The sequence below is a fragment of the Hemicordylus capensis genome, chromosome 1, assembly GCF_027244095.1.
Source record: "Hemicordylus capensis ecotype Gifberg chromosome 1, rHemCap1.1.pri, whole genome shotgun sequence".
NCBI lineage: Eukaryota > Metazoa > Chordata > Lepidosauria > Squamata > Cordylidae > Hemicordylus > Hemicordylus capensis.
Window position 1 is genome coordinate 9,814,496 of NC_069657.1, and position 15,938 is coordinate 9,830,433.

The 15,938-nt window shown below is 47.7% G+C and overlaps 1 long non-coding RNA gene across 1 annotated transcript in view; it reads left to right on the forward strand.

The window, feature by feature from the left end:
- LOC128340159 (uncharacterized) overlaps window positions 1-14,568 on the forward strand; it is a 43,021-nt gene extending 28,453 nt beyond the window's left edge. The window contains exon 3 of the long non-coding RNA XR_008313495.1: window positions 13,905-14,568. This is a non-coding gene — a long non-coding RNA (uncharacterized LOC128340159). The remainder of the gene's footprint in view (window positions 1-13,904) is intronic.
- Window positions 14,569-15,938: the final 1,370 nt, after the last annotated feature.

Sequence of the window (15,938 nt, forward strand, 5' to 3'; positions counted from 1 at the left end):
CTGCCCCTCATTACACAGGGTGGCCCTCATTTCAGGGAGGAAATGTTGGTCCCACAAACTTGTGTCCCTCATTCTGGCAATGAGATGTTGGCAATCCTAGTCTCTGGGAGTGGGTGGTGGCTGCTGCAGTGGTGGGGGGGAAGGGGAAAGTCCCCCCTTTTACCTTCTAAAACGACTCGGTGGTGACTTGGAACAGGGCCTTTTCTGTAGCTGCTCCTCGTCTATGGAATGCACTCCCGGCAGATATCTGCAGTTTAGGCTCGCTGTCGGCCTTTAAGAGAGCCCTAAAAACCTATTAATTTGGCCTTGCCTTCCAGCACTTGTAAAGTGTTGTTGTTTTTAAATGTATTTTATTTGGTTTTAAATCATTTTAATCATTTTGAATTGTTTTTATATTGTTTTTAGCATTCTTTTAATTGTGGGGTTTATGTCTTTTAAAAGTTGTTTAAAAGAGCCTCTGGATGGGCGGTTTATAAATGTAATAAATAAAATAAATAATAAATAAATAAAACAAGGTCACTGGATAGTGGGATGCGGGCGGCAAGAGCTCCTTCCAGCTCCCCGTTTTGGACCTTTCTCCATGCAGTCATTTTGGAGGGAGGAGGGGAACTGGTAGGAGCTCTCGCCATCCCCATCCTGCTGTGCAGCAGCCTTGTTTTAGAAGGTAAAAGGGGATCTTCCCCTTCACCCCTTCCTGCAGCTGCGGCCTCCGTTGCCCCCATCCTACTGAACAGCAGCCCTTTTTAGAAGGTAATAGGGGTGACTTTCCCCTCAGTTGTCCCCCCCCCCCACCCCGTCCTTCTCGCTGCAGCCGCCACTGCTGGTGTCTGTCTGTCCTTCTGTCCTCTGGTTCTCAGCCCTGGCTGATTTTGACCTTGGCCCATCCGGCTTTGCCCTTCTTTTGCTCTCTGTGCCCTGCAGTTTACTAGCTTACCTTGGCCTGCCTGACTCTGGTCTGCCTTGCCCAGTGCACCAGCTGCCCTCAGGTGTGATCCGGGACTGCCCTGCCTCCCAGTATGACCAGCGCCATCTTCTGGTGAGTCCTGATATTATGGCCAGAGCAGCTTCATTGAGTGAAAGTGGGGAAATAAAGGCTCCCTACACATGTCACCTTAAGTGGCACAGCAGGGAAAGGTTGCCGGTTCGAATCCCCATTGGTACTATATCAGGCAGCAGCGATATAGGAAGATGCTGAAAGGCATCATCTCATACTGCGCAGGAGATGGCAATGGTAAACCCCTCCTGTATTCTACCAAAGACAACCACATGGCTCTGTGGGCGCCAGGAATCGAAATTGATTTGACGGCACACTTTACCTTACCTTTACACATGAAAACCTAACATGTAAACTCAGTAACAAGTTGTCCAGTCTCTGCTTCTTCCAGATGTGTTGAGAAGGGTTAAAAAAAAATTTTTTTTAACGTTGGGAAACATTTGAACAAGCAATTCTCCAACTGCAGTCTAAAATGGTACAGCCCAGTGGGGTTTGTTTGTTTGTTTGTTTGTTTGTTTGTTTATATCTATCTCACATAACATAAGAACAGCCCTGCTGGATCAGGCCCAAGGAGGCCCATCTAGTCCAGCATCCTGTTTCGCACAGTGGCCCACCAGATGCTGCTGGAAGCCACAGACAGGAGCTGAGGGCATGCCCTCTCTCCTGCCATTACTCCCCTGAAACTGGTACTCAGAGGCACCCTGCCCTTGATGCTGGAGGTGGTCCACAGCCCTCCGACTAGTAGCCATTGATAGAGCTCTCCTCCATGAAGTCATCCAAACCCCTCTTAAAGCCATCCAGGTTGCTGGCTGTCACCACGTCCTGTGGCAGAGAGTTCCACAAGTGGATCACGCGCTATGTGAAAAAGTACTTCCGTTTGTTGGTCCTAGACCTCCTGGCAATCAATTTCATGGAGTGACCCCTGGTTCTAGTGTTGTGTGAGAGGGAAAAGAATCTCTCTCTCTCTCCACTTTCTCCAAACCATGCATGATTTTATAGACCTCTATCATGTCTCCCCACAGTCGTCTATTTTCTAAACTAAAAAGCCCCAGGTGTTGTAGTCTTGCCTCATAAGAAAGGTGCTCTAGGCCCCTGATCATCTTGGTTGCCCTCTTCTGTACCTTCTCCAGTTCAACAATTCCTTTTTAAGATGTGGTGATCAGAATTGTATGCAGTACTCCAAGTGTGGTCGCACCATAGTTTTGTATAAGGGCATTATAATGTTAGCCGTTTTATTTTCAATCCCCTTTCTAATGATCCCTAGCATGGAATTGGCCTTTATTTATTTATTTGTTTGTTTGTTTGTTTGTTTGTTTGTTTTTACATTTATATACCGCCTTTCGTTAAAAGACAACCCCAAGGCGGTTTTCAAAAGTTAAAACATACAATAAAAAGACAATAAAAACATCAAGCTAAAAAGTATAAAAACATATAAAAACAGGCATAAAAACAATACAACAGATAAAAACACACAGAAGCAGCAGTAAAAACGATTATGTAAAAGCCTGGATAAAAAGCCAAGTCTTTACAAGCTTTCTAAAAGCCGTGATGGAGTCCGAGGAACGAATGGTCACTGGGAGAGCATTCCAGAGTCTAGGAGCAGCAACAGAGAAGGCCCTGTCCCGAGTGCACGACAGCCGGGCTTCTCTCATTGTCGGCACCCGGAGCAGGACCCCCTCAGATGTCCTCGTCAAGTGGACAGCAACCCTTGGGAGCAGGTGGTCCCTCAAATACCCCGGGCCCAAACCGTTAAGGGCTTTAAAAGTCAAAACCAGCACCTTGAATTGGACCCGGAAATGAACCGGCATCCAGTGCAGCTCTTTCAAAATGGGGGTGATGTGTTCCCAACGGGCAGCTCCGGATAAAACCCTCGCTGTCGCGTTTTGCTCTAGCTGCAGTTTCCGGATATTCTTCAAGGGCAGCCCCACGTAGAGCGCATTACAGTAATCCAACCGCGGCGTGACTAAGGCATGGGTAACCGTGGCCAGATCTGCCTTCTCGAGAAAGGGACGCAGCTGGCGCACTAGCAGAAGCCGTGCAAAGGCACCCCTGGCCACCGCCTCCACCTGAGCTTCCAAAAGCAGAGCCGGGTCCAGTAGTACCCCCAAGCTGCATACTTGCTCCTTCAAGGGGAGTGCAACCCCATCCAGAACCGGTAAAATCTCCTCATCCAGATTGGCTCTCCTACTGACCAACAGTACCTCCGTCTTCTCCAGATTCAATTTCAGTTTGTTAGCCCACATCCAACCCATCACGGCCTCCAGCCCCCGATTCAGGGCATCCACCACCTCCCTAGGATCAGATGACAAGGAGAGATAGAGCTGAGTGTCATCCACATATTGCTGACAACTCAGTCCAAATCCCCAGATGACCTCTCCCAGCGGTTTCATGTAGATGTTAAACAGCATGGGGGACAAGACCGATCCCTGTGGGACCCCACAGGCCAACGGCCATGGGGCCGAGCAGTAGTCCCCCAGCACCACCTTCTGGACCCTCCCCCCAAGAAAGGACCGGAACCACTGCAAAGCAGTGCCTCCGATTCCCATACTCGAGAGGCGGCCCAGAAGGATACCATGGTCGATGGTATTGAACGCCGCCGAGAGGTCCAGCAGAACCAACAGGGACACACTCCCCCTGTCTAGTTCCCGGCGTAGGTCATCCACTAGAGCAACCAAGGCAGTCTCAGTCCCATACCCGGGGCAGAAGCCAGATTGAAAAGGGTCCACATAATCCGTATCATCCAAGACCCTCTGCAGCTGGGACGCCACCACACGCTCCATCACCTTGCCCCAAAAGGGAAGGTTAGACACAGGGCTATAGTTATCCAGGTTGGAGGGATCAAGGGAGGGCTTTTTTAATAGTGGTCTTACCACCACCTCCTTGAGGCATGATGGCATCCTGCCCTCCCTTAATGAAGCATTAGCGATCACCTCCAGCCATCTGCCTGTCCCCTCCCTGGCAGCTTTTATTAGCCATGAAGGGCAAGGGTCAAGAGCGCACAAAGTCGCCCGCACGCTGCCCAGGATCTTGTCCACATCCTCAGGCCGCACCAACCAAAAAGAATCCAACACAACGGGACCAGATGGTACCAGAGGCAGGTCTGCCGGAACTGCCAAAACTCTGGAGTCCAAGTCAGCACGGATGCGAGCAACTTCATCTGCAAAGTGACAGGCAAACCGATCACAAAGAGCTGTAGATGACTCCTCCCCCATTGTCTGGGGGGATGTGTGGAGCAAGGTTTTTACCACACGAAACAGCTCTGTTTGTCTGCACTGAGCAGACGCAATGGAGGCAGAGAAAAAGCATTTCTTCGCTGCCCCCCCCCCACGGAGTAGTCCCTAAAATGGGCTCTAGCCCGTGTTCGGTCAGATTCATGATGACTCTTCCTCCAGCGTCGTTCCAGCCATCACGCGAGTTGCTTCATCGCCCTAAGCTCTGAGGAAAACCAAGGAGCAGATCGGGCTCCACCAAGCCGGAGAGGGCGTTTAGGAGCAACCGTGTCAACAGCCCGGGCCATCTCTCCATTCCAGAGATCAACCAGGGCCTCGACAGGGTCACGAGCTCTGGACACTGGAAACTCCCCGAGGGCTGTCTGGAATCCAAGCAGATCCATAAGCCTCCGGGGGCGGACCATCTTAATCGGCCCACCACCCCTGCAGAGGGCAGACGAAGCATTCAAACTAAACCCCACCAGATGATGAGCTGTCCATGACAAGCATGACTTTTTCACAGCTGCCGCACATTGAGTCAACACTTTCAACGAGCTGTCCACCACAACCCCAAGATCCCTCTCCTGGTCCGTCATCGACAGCTCGATCCCATCAACATATACTTGAAGTTGGGGTTTTTCGTCCCAATGTGCATCACTTTACACTTGCTAAAACTGAACCGCATTTGCCATTTTGTTGCCCACTCCCCCTGTTTGGAGAGATCCTTTTGGAGCTGCTCACAATCCGTTTGGGATTTCACTACCCAGAAGAGTTTGGTATCATCTGCAAATTTGGCCACATCGCTGCATACCCCTGCTTCTAGATCATTTATGAATAAATTAAAAAGCACCGGTCTCAGTACAGATCCCTGGGGGACCCCTCTTCTTACTTCCCTTCATTGTGAAAACTCTCCATTTATACCTACCCTCTGTTTCCTGTCTTCAACCAGTTAGCAATCCACACATGTACTTGTCCCTTTATCCCATGACAGCTAACTTTCCTCAGGAGTCTTTGATGAGGACCTTTGTCAGAAGATTTTTGTAAGTCCAGGTAGACTATGTCAACTGGATCACCTTGATCCACACACTCGTTGACACTCTCAAAGAAATCCAAAGGGTTGGTGAGGCAAGATTTACCTTTGCGGAAGCCATGCTGGCTCACTCCCAGCAGGGCCTGTTCTTCTAGGTGCTTTACAATTTTATCCTTGAGGATGCTTTCCATCAATTTGCCTGGAACGGACGTTAGGCTAACTGGCCTGTAATTTCCCGGATCGCCACTGGATCCCTTCTTGAAAATCGGTGTTACATTTGCTACTCTCCAGTCCTCTGGTACAGAGCCCGATTTCAGGGATAAGTTAAATATTTTGGCAAAGAGGTCAGCAATTTCACATTTGAGTTCTTTGAGGACTCTTGGATGGATGTCATCTGGCCCTGGTGATTTGTTAGCTTTCAGTTTTTCCAGACAGTTTAGAACATCATCCCTTCTATCTGACTCAGCTCTCTAGCCTCCATCCCTAAAAAGCCTGGTTCTGGAGTAGGTATATGCTCAGTATCCTCTGCCGTGAAGACAGATGCAAAGAACTCATTCAGCTTCTCTGCAACCTCCATATCCTCCTTAATAATCCCTTTCACCCCCTCATTGTCTAAAGGTCCAACTGCCTCACTGGCAAGTTTCCTGCTTCTGATGTACTTAAAGACGTTTTTGTTATTCCCCTTGATACTTTTGGCTAAATGTTCCTCAAACTCTCTTTTTACCTCCCTTATTGTCATCTTGCATTTCTTTTGCCAGAGTTTGTGTTCCTTTCTGTTCTCTTCGTTTGGACAGGTCTTCCAATTTTGGAAGGAAGTCTTCCCTTTTATGGCTTCCTTGACGGTACCCGTTAGCCATGCTGGCATCCTACTGGACTTAGTGGTACCTTTCCTCCTTTTCGGTATACAATCTAACTGGACTTCTAGTATGGTGGTTTTGAGTAAAATCCATGCACTCTGGAGCGAAGTGACTCTCCTGATTTCCCCCCTCAGCTTTCTTTTCACCATACTCCTCATTTTGGAGAAGTTTCCTCTTCTGAAATTCAAAATATCTGTGTTAGACATCCTTGGTGATTATTATTATTATTATTATTATTATTAATTGATTATTATTATTATTAAGGAGGATATGGAGGTTGCAGAGAAACTGAATGAGTTCTTTGCATCTGTCTTCACTGCAGAGGATACTGAGCATATATCTGTTCCTGAACCAGGCTTTTTAGGGAATGAGGCTAGAGAGCTGAGTCAGATAAAAGTGACAAGGGATGATGTTCTAAACTGTCTGGAAAAACTGAAAGCTAACAAATCATCAGGGCAGGATGGCATCCATCCAAGAGTCCTCAAAGAACTCAAATGTGAAATTGCCGACCTCCTTGCTAAAATATATAACTTATCCCTGAAATCAGGCTCTGTACCAGAGGACTGGAGAGTGGCAAATGTAACACTGATTTTCAAAAAGTGATCCAGGGGAGATCCGGGAAATTACAGGCCAGTTAGCCTAACGTCCGTTCCAGGAAAATTGATGGAAAGCATCCTCAAGGATAAAATTGTAAAGCACCTAGAAGAACAGGCCCTGCTGGGAGTGAGCCAGCATGGCTTCCGCAAAGGTAAATCTTGCCTCACCAACCTTTTGGACTTCTTTGAGAGTGTCAACAAGTGTGTGGATCAAGGTGATCCAGTTGACATAGTCTACCTGGACTTCCAAAAAGCTTTTGACAAAGTTCCTCATCAAAGACTCCTGAGGAAAGTTAGCTATCATGGGATAAAGGGACAAGTACATGTGTGGATTGCTAACTGGTTGAAAGACAGGAAACAGAGGGTAGGTATAAATGGAGAGTTTTCACAATGGAGGGAAGTAAGAAGTGGGGTCCTACATTGGGACGAAAAACCCCAACTTCAAGTATATGCTGATGGGATCCGAGCTGTCGGTGACGGACCAGGAGAGGGATCTTGGGGTTGTGGTTGACAGCTCGTTGAAAGTGTCGACTCAATGTGCGGCAGCTCAATGGCTCCCAATGGCATCTTGTGGGCCACTGTGTGAAACAGGATGCTGGACTAGATGGGCCTTGGGCCTGATCCAGCAGGGATGTTCTTATGTTCTTATTGATGGCACTGTGGTCACTGTTCCCTAAAGGGTCGATGACACTGACATCACTCACCAGATCCGGGTTTCACTCAGAATTAGATCCAAGGTCGCCTTCCCTCTGGTCGGTTCCATGACCAACTGTTCTATGGCACAGTCATTTAGCATATCTAGAAATCTGACCTCTTTGTCATGACTTGAATGTGAATTTACCCAGTCTATGTGTGGGTAGTTGAAATCACCCATGATTACAGCCCTGCCTCTCCTTGACACCTCCCTGATTTCCTGCTGCAACTCCCAGTCACTGTCGGCATTTTGATCCGGAGGGCGATAGCACGTCCCCAGTAGCACGTTTCCTTTCCGGCCTTGTATTGTCACCCACAGGGTTTCTGTGGAGGACTCCAGTCCACTTAGGTTTTCTAGCTTGTTAGATTCTATCCCTTATTTAACATACAGTGCTACCCCTCCTCCAAGGCGCCCCTCCCTGTCCTTTCTATAGAGTTTATACCCAGGGATAACAGTGTCCCACTGGTTCTCACTGTTCCACCATGTTTCTGTTATGCCCACTATGTCTATTTCTGCGTTAGCAACCAAGCACTCCAGCTCACCCATCTTGGCTCGGAGGCTTCTCGCATTGGCATACAAGCACCTATACACTGAATCTCTCCCCGGATGTATGCTATTCTTTTGACTCTTTGACCTGCTGGCACAGGCTCCCGTCTCTGCTCTTTATGTGGTTCTGCTCTGTCCCCTACTGTTTTATTTGAATTCTTTGCAGCCTCACACTTTAAAGGATGGCTTTTGCCAAACGGGATACTGCCCAGCTCCCATCAGCTGTTCCCCAGGTGTCATTTTAAAAGCTGCTCTGCAACCTTTTTGATTTTAAGAGCCAGCAGTCTGGTTCCATCTTGGTTCAAGTGCAGCCCGTCCCTTTTGTACAGGCCTTGCTTGCCCCAAAATGTGTCCCAGTGCCTAACAAATCTAAACCCCTCCTCCCGGCACCAACGTCTCATCCACGCATTGAAACCCCTCAGCTCTGCCTGTCTCACTGTACTTGCGCGTGGAACAGGTAGCATTTCTGAGAATGCTACCTTGTGGGTCCTGGACTTCAAAATGCTACCTATCAGCCTAAATTTGGCTTCCAGGACCTCCCGACTGCATTTCCCCACATCGTTGGTGCCAGCGTGCACCACGACAGCTGTCTCCTCCTCAGCACTGCCTAGGAGCCTGTCTAGACACTGTGTGATGTCCGCAACCTTCGCACCAGGCAAGCAAGTCACCATGCGGTCAACACATGGGTCACAAACCCATCTCTCTATCCCTCTAATGATCAAATCACCCACTGCAAGGAGGCCCCCACCCCACAGAGGAGTATCCCCTGTGCGAGAGGATATGGGCTCATCATCCACGGAAGGGGTCCCTTCTAAAGGAGCATTTCCCTCTTCCTCAGACCGATGTCCTCCTTGCCCAAGACCTTCATTCTCCCTGACAGCAGAGGAGCTACCAGCCCTGGAGTGGGATGCCTCTATCACATCCCTGAAGGTCTCGTTCACATGCCTCTCTGTCTCCCTGAGCTTCTCCAGATCCGCCACCTTGGTCTCAAGGGAACGGATTTGTTTCCGGAGAGCCAGGAGCTCCTTGCACCGAGCACACACCCATGACTTCTGCCCATGGGGCAAATAGTCGCACATGTGGCACTCTGTGCAATACACTGGGAAGTGCCCCTTCCCCTGCTGACCTTCTATCTTCATACTGTTTTAGTTAGCTCTTTACAGTATTTAGGGAGCTTATTGTCCGTTTATTACATAGTTTTTTTGGACAGGTCTCAGCTGTAATGGTCAACTATTTAACTGTCCAAAGAGTCTTTCCCAAGAATATGAGGGATACGAGGGAGGGCTACGTACTTACATTCTCTTCTCCACCAGGCTCCTTGTGATCTCTGTGATCGCAGGGGCTTGTTCCAGGCTCCCTCGCACACTTCCCGCCAAACTCCTGCAAAACTCCTTCATCCTGTTCGCTATGCTCTGTTCGCTATGTTCTCTGGCCTTCACCTCATATGTAGAGTAGCCTTCCAACTGTCACACAGGATGTGAGTCACAGGAAAGGAATGTGGGCCTATCCCAGCCCTAGCTGACTCCACCCCCACCACTGAGTAAACACTGCCTTTAGGTAACCCTAAGAACTCCTAGCCCTGTGATATCTTAACCCTCAGAAGTAACCCTAACAAGTAACACAGAGAGAGATAGAGAGACTAAGACCTACCCCTGAAAGAGAAACAGCCCCTGCAAAACTCCCCTCTGCCTTTTAGTTTGTTTGAAGGGGAAAAGGCTAGATGTTTAGAAAGGCTTCCTCACCTTCTCAGCTGTGTCTGCTCTTCCCAGAGTAGCCTTCCAACATAGATCATGGCTATGGTCATGTCAGACGCATTCAGATGTGCAACCAGTACTCAATGGGCCGCAACACCTTCCTGTGTAGGGGGCAGAGCACTGAATGCTGCCCCCTTGTGGGCACCCTCCTTTTCTATGTTCCTTCTTTTTAACAAGTGAAGGCAGGTGAGCATCTTGTTGCTATACAGGAACCCCAATCATCTACTGCCTGAGGCAACTGCCTCTCCTTGCCTCATGGAAAGGCTGTGCATCCTCTGCTATTTCTGCAAACATCATGAACGGGCTCTCTGCCATTCACAAGCACTCCAGCGGAAAGAGGTTAATAACACCAGCGGACATGCCCTGAGGCCGGACTATGCATTATATTAAGCCAGGGGGTCTCTAGTTCAGGTCCCCAGACATTGCTGGACTGCAACTCCCATTATTTCCAAGAACAAAGGCCTGTGCTTGGGAATGATGGGAGTTGCAGCCTGCAATGTCAGCGGACCCAAGTTTTAGAACACCACCTGTGCTATAGCATTGGAGAACATTTTGTTCAGCCATTGTGGCTGAGGAGGGTGATGGGAGTTGTAGCCCAACAACATATGGTGACCTAAGTCTGAGAACCTTTGGCATTAAGCCCCTCTTTAAGATTGATTGTTTGATTAAGTGCCGTCAAGTCGGTGTGGACTCTTAGTGACCACATAGCAGGGTGGCAAGAACCTCAGGGGTATACTCGTGAGTCAAATGGGCCGTAACCCAAAATTTGGCTTTTAAAAAGCCAAATCCGGCAACAGAGCCACATAGATAGAGTCTCTCCAGGATGATGATCTGGCTTCAACTTGGCCTTTCAGGTCTCTCAGTGGTGCATTCCTTGTTGTCGTAATGGAGTCCATCCACCTTGCAGCTGGTCGTCCTCTTCTCTTTCCTGCAACTTTCCCCAGCATTATAGACTTCTCAGGGGAGCTGGGTCTTCACATATTGTGTCCCAGGTATGATAGTTTGAGCCTGGTCATTTGTGCCTCGAGTGAAAATTCTGGATTGGTTTGTTCTATGCTCCATTTGTTTGTTTTCCTGGTTGTCCGTAATATCTTCAAAAGCCTTCTTCAACATCAAAGTTCAAAAGCGTCAATGCTTTTCTATCTCACTTCTTCAAAGTCCAGCTTCCGCATCCATAGAGTGTCATGGGAAAAACCATTGTCCGAACTATTGAAATCTTTGTAGGTATAGACCAGGGATTCTCAAACTTGGGTCCTCAGGTGTTATTGGACTACAACTCCCATAATCCCCAGCCTCAGTGGCCTTTGGTTGGGGATTATGGGAGTTGAAGTCCAATAACATCTGGGGACCCAACTTTGAGAATCACTGGTATAGACACATGACATCACAGCATCTAAATATCCTGTCCAAGGCCTTCATTGCAACCCTACCAAGTGTAGTCTGTGGCGTATTTCTTGACTGCTGGATCCTTTACGGTTGATGGTCGATCCTAAAAGGCAGAAGCTATCCACCACTTCAGTGTCTTCATTGTCAATTCTGAGGCTGGTTGCTGTGCCTGTTGTCAATAGTCTAGTCTTCTTTACATTTAGTCGTAGTCCCATTTTTTCACTGTGCTTCTTGACTTTCATTACTGGAGCCTGCCGATCATCCACATTCTCAGCTATCAGAGTGGTGTCATCAGCGTAGCGCAGGTTATTGATGTTTCTCCCTCCAACTTTAAAACCACATTCATCTTCTTCCAGTCCAGTTTGTCTCAGTATATGTTCAGCATATAAGTTAAATAAATACGGCAAAAGTACACAGCCTTGTCTTACTCCTCTGCCGATCTGGAACCAGTCTGTTTATCTTTAAGAGTTAAGCTTAAAAGCGGATGCCTCTTTTATTCACAAAAAGTAAGCTGTGTATGTCAGGAGAGATGCAGATCAGGGCCATGGGCTGTGGGGAGGGGTTAGCATTTCCCCACTCTGTCACTTCCCTGCCAAAAAATACCTTACTAAAACAGCAGCTGGCCCCTATTTGCAGCAAGGAGTACAGGGAGAAGAGGGTCGCATGTGGGGAAACCTGCAGAAATGCTGCTTCCCCATCTGTTGCTTCAGAACAGCATCTTGGCTTGCTTAGAAGTCTGCAGAAGTATTGGCACACAGCATCATGGCTCTGTAATGCTGCCCGTCATGTACGTATGTATGTATGTATTTTGATTTATATACTGCCCTCCCAAAAATGGCTCAGGACAGTTCGCAACAGAATAAACGCAATTAGAACCCGTTTACAATTAAAATCAAAACTATAAAAACAGAATAAAAACAATTAAACATTCTAACAGTTTAAAACCCTGGAAAACCAGGGCAAACATTTAAAACAATTTAAAATATTTTACAATAATTTAAAAACCCTGGAAGGCCAGGCCAAACAGATAGGTCTTAAGAGCTCTCCTGAAAGACAGTAATTAACTCTAATTATGGATTTCTGCCGGGAGTGTATTCCACAGCCCAGAAACTGCTACAGAGAAGGCCCACCTCTGAGTCACCACCAGACAAACTGGTGGTAACTGGAGACAGATCTCCTCAGATGACCTTAATGTGTGGTGGGGATCATGCAGAAGAAGACGCTCTCTAAGATAACTCGGACCTAAGCCAGTGTAACTGCTTCAAAACAAGCATAAAATGGTCTCTCCGAGTTGCCCCAGAGACCAATCAGGCTGCCGCATTTTGAACTAACTGAAGTTTCCAAACTACATACAAAGGCAGCCCCATGTAGAGCACATTGCAGTAGTTGAACCTGGAGGTTACCAGCTGATGCACCACTGTTTTACTGCTTGTTTTATTGTATCATAGTTTATCTTAATTTCCCCCACCCCGCTTTTTCCCATTTTGTAAGCTGCTTTGAATCCCCTTGGTGGAAACTTTTAGCAGGAGAAAATAAAATATTTTCAATAAATAAATAAAGTGGAGTTGGCCCTGGTAGTCTGATCTCTTTCCAAGGGCTCATTGCTATTTGTTGACATCACTTGGTGTAAAGCAGATGAAACGCAGCAGAGGGCACTGCAAGATCTTCAATGAGCACTATTCCATGCACTAGCTCCAACTTTATGCTTGTCTTTAAAACTATTCCCTTTTACTCCTTGGAGTGTTACTGCTGCCTTCACCTGAACCTACACCCTTTTCTTGTTCAGCTCTCAGCCATGCCTCTTCTCCAGGAAGCTGGAGAGTCTTGGTGTTACCCTGAATGGGTCTCCTTAAAGGTTTCTGTGCAAATAGAGTAATCTCCTGCAAAGGAGTCTGCTCACTGGACCTCTGAATGAGTTACTGGTCTGGTCTTGCCTCCTTCCAGTCAACTGCTGCTGGGAACAGGGGGTTGGATCATTGATTTGATCCTGCTGAGATAGGCTTAGCCATTGCCTCCCTGCATGAGTCTGCTATGGGCTTTGAGTGAGCAGGTACATCTAGGAGTGTGCACCAGGGAGGATGGGCCATTCTAGCCTGGAGAAGAAAAAACCGAGGGGGACATGAAAGTGTTCTTGGAATAGACTTGTTCTCTGATAGCCTTCAGCAGGAATAGATCAAATGGGCTTAAGTTACAGGAGGGTAGATTTTGGTTGGCCATCAGGAGATATTTCTTAACAGCGAGAGCAGTTCAGCTACGGAAGCAATAACCTAGAGGGGGTGTTGGGTTCTCCCTCACTCAAGGTCTTCACGCAGAGGCTAGACAGCCATCTGTTGGGACTGTTTTAGCTCAGGACTTTCTACATCAAGCAGGGGATGGACTAGATGGCCTCTGAGACTCCGCTTACAATCCTCATCTTATACACTCTAAAAAGTGAACACCTTTCGGCTGAAGCCATTAAACACTCATTTGATTTTAATTTGCCAAAAAATGTCTCCCCTCTCAGACATTTGAGGAACCTTTCTAGTCAATATCAGCTTCAAATTTCAGCTGCTGAAAACTTTAGCTGCATGGCAGAGGGCAGGGGGACATCTTTCAAAGCGGAACTTGTGAAAACATGACCTTGTTGGTGTGGTTACATGGCCAAATAATCACCCAGGGCTGTGAAACAATCGCTTCCTCTCAGTCCTGAGGAGGAAGGGGAAGAGGGAGAAAACGTTACAAGAGAAAAGATAGATTAGCAACCCCAGACAGGAGGTGGGGAGGGCTGTGGAAGAGCAAGAATTTGGGGATGGGTGGGAGATCCTCCTTCCTCCTATTGTCTTTTCTTTTCTTTCACAGGCCTCTCATGCGTCACTCCTGCCCTAAAAAAAAGAAAAAGCCCTCTCCATCCGAGGCCATTTCCTTCCTCTGTTCCAGTCAGCAATCACTGAAGCAGCAGCGACATGAACACACCACCACTCACAGCGCCTGAGTCTCAGACTTGGAGTCACCTTCGGCAGGAACATCGCTCTCGATCAAAACCACCCACTGGCCGACCTAGTCCCAACCTCAGATAGGCCTTGGGTGGTCTGGCAAGGCCTTGTTTCTGCGAGCAACCCGGCTATGGGAAGCCGGTCAGAATATATTTTTCATTGGGATGGCCTGAGAGAAAGGCTGAGTTGATGAGATTCCCAGATCAGCTAGAGAAACAGGTGTCGGTAGGACCCAACTTTCTGAGAAAACCATGCTCAGGAAGTTTCTGGAACCTGTTTGAGGCATGACATTTCTCCCACCCAACAGAAGTCCCAGATTTAGGCACAAGCGAAGTAAGCTACACCTTAGGACCTCACCTTTTATGAGGGGCCTCTCTGAATACAAAGAAAGACTGCAGTTCCAAGTTTTACAGAGTGTATTTTCATTTAAAGGCTTTTCCAGTGCAAAAAGGCTTATTGGAAGGTAACTGTGTTTGCTCGATTATTTGTTTTTTGTTGAATCTTTGCCTTTGCCATGTAAAAACAAAGCTTTATTATTTCTGTTTTCATCATCCTTCTTTTGCTAAAATTTCGTTTTTATAATGCTATGGAGCCTTTTAACCTTGGCATCGCTTAGGGCCTCAACATGTCATAATCTGGCCCTATCCACCAAGATTGTGAGGGATGCATGTTCCTGAATTCCTCTTTTGTTGAAACTCATAGGAGACTGCATGTTTCTGGACCACTCTTGCTCCCTGGCATGCAGAAGGCCCCAGTTCAGTCCTCAGTGTAGAATCCAGAGGAAAGAGTTGTGTCATGCAAAGACAAGGCAGTGGAGTAGAATCGGGAATACTGAACTTGATATTTACAGAGAGGCAAGGGCAGCAGGGAAGTGACTTGCCTAGGGAGCAAGAGGTTGCCAGTTCGAATCCCTGCTGGTGTGTTTCCCAGACTATAGGGGAAACACCTATATCGGGCAGCAGCAATATAGGAAGGTGCTGAAACGCATCATCTCATACTGCCTGGAAAATGGCAATGGTAACCCCCTCCTGTATTCTACCAAAGACAACCACAAGGCTCTGTGGTCGCCAGGCGTCGACACCAACTTGATGGCACAACAACAACAAGGGCAGTCTGCTTTCAGTGCTCTTGCTGCTGGCTGTTTGTTTGCCTCTACACCAGGACTGGACTAAAAGTAAAAAAAGCACCATTCAAAAGCTTGCCTGGAACAAGGAATGGGTTAACCAAAAGAGCACACCCACCATCTCCAGGTAGGGCGGAGAGAAGTCCTTGTTTGAAGTCCTGGGGGACTGCTGCCCAGTCACTGTAGACAGTACAGAACCAGTCAGACGAATGGTGTGACTCAGGAGAAACTGAAAGCAGTTTCCTATACTACGACGACGACGACTACTACTACTACAAATTTCTCCAAATATTTCTATACCGCTTTGCCACAGAAGTTCTCAAAGCACAGTTTTACATAGAAAAATAAATACATAAATAAGATGTCTCCCTGTTCTCGAAGGGCTCACCATCTAAAAGAAACATAAGGCAGTCACCAGCAACAGCCATGAGTATGTTCTGCATGATACAGGCAGGCAGGCTGCTAATGATTCGTGCAGAGATGCAAGGAGTGCCTCTCTCTGAGGGCAGATCATGGTTCTTTCTCATCTCTTCAGGGGATGCGATTGGCTTATCACCCCATGTAAAGATATAGGAGAACTTGACATGGGAGTCCCTGCTCTGTGCCTACCTCCTGCAAATAAATCTCCTAAGGGCATAAGCACAATAAGTCTCTTCTGATTTACAGGAGGTATTTGCAGGAGGAGCAGGGACTCACACAGAAGCACAGCGGCGGTGGCAGCCTCCTCTATGGGTGGTTTATTCAGGGTTTCCTAAACAATGCAACCCGAAACACTAT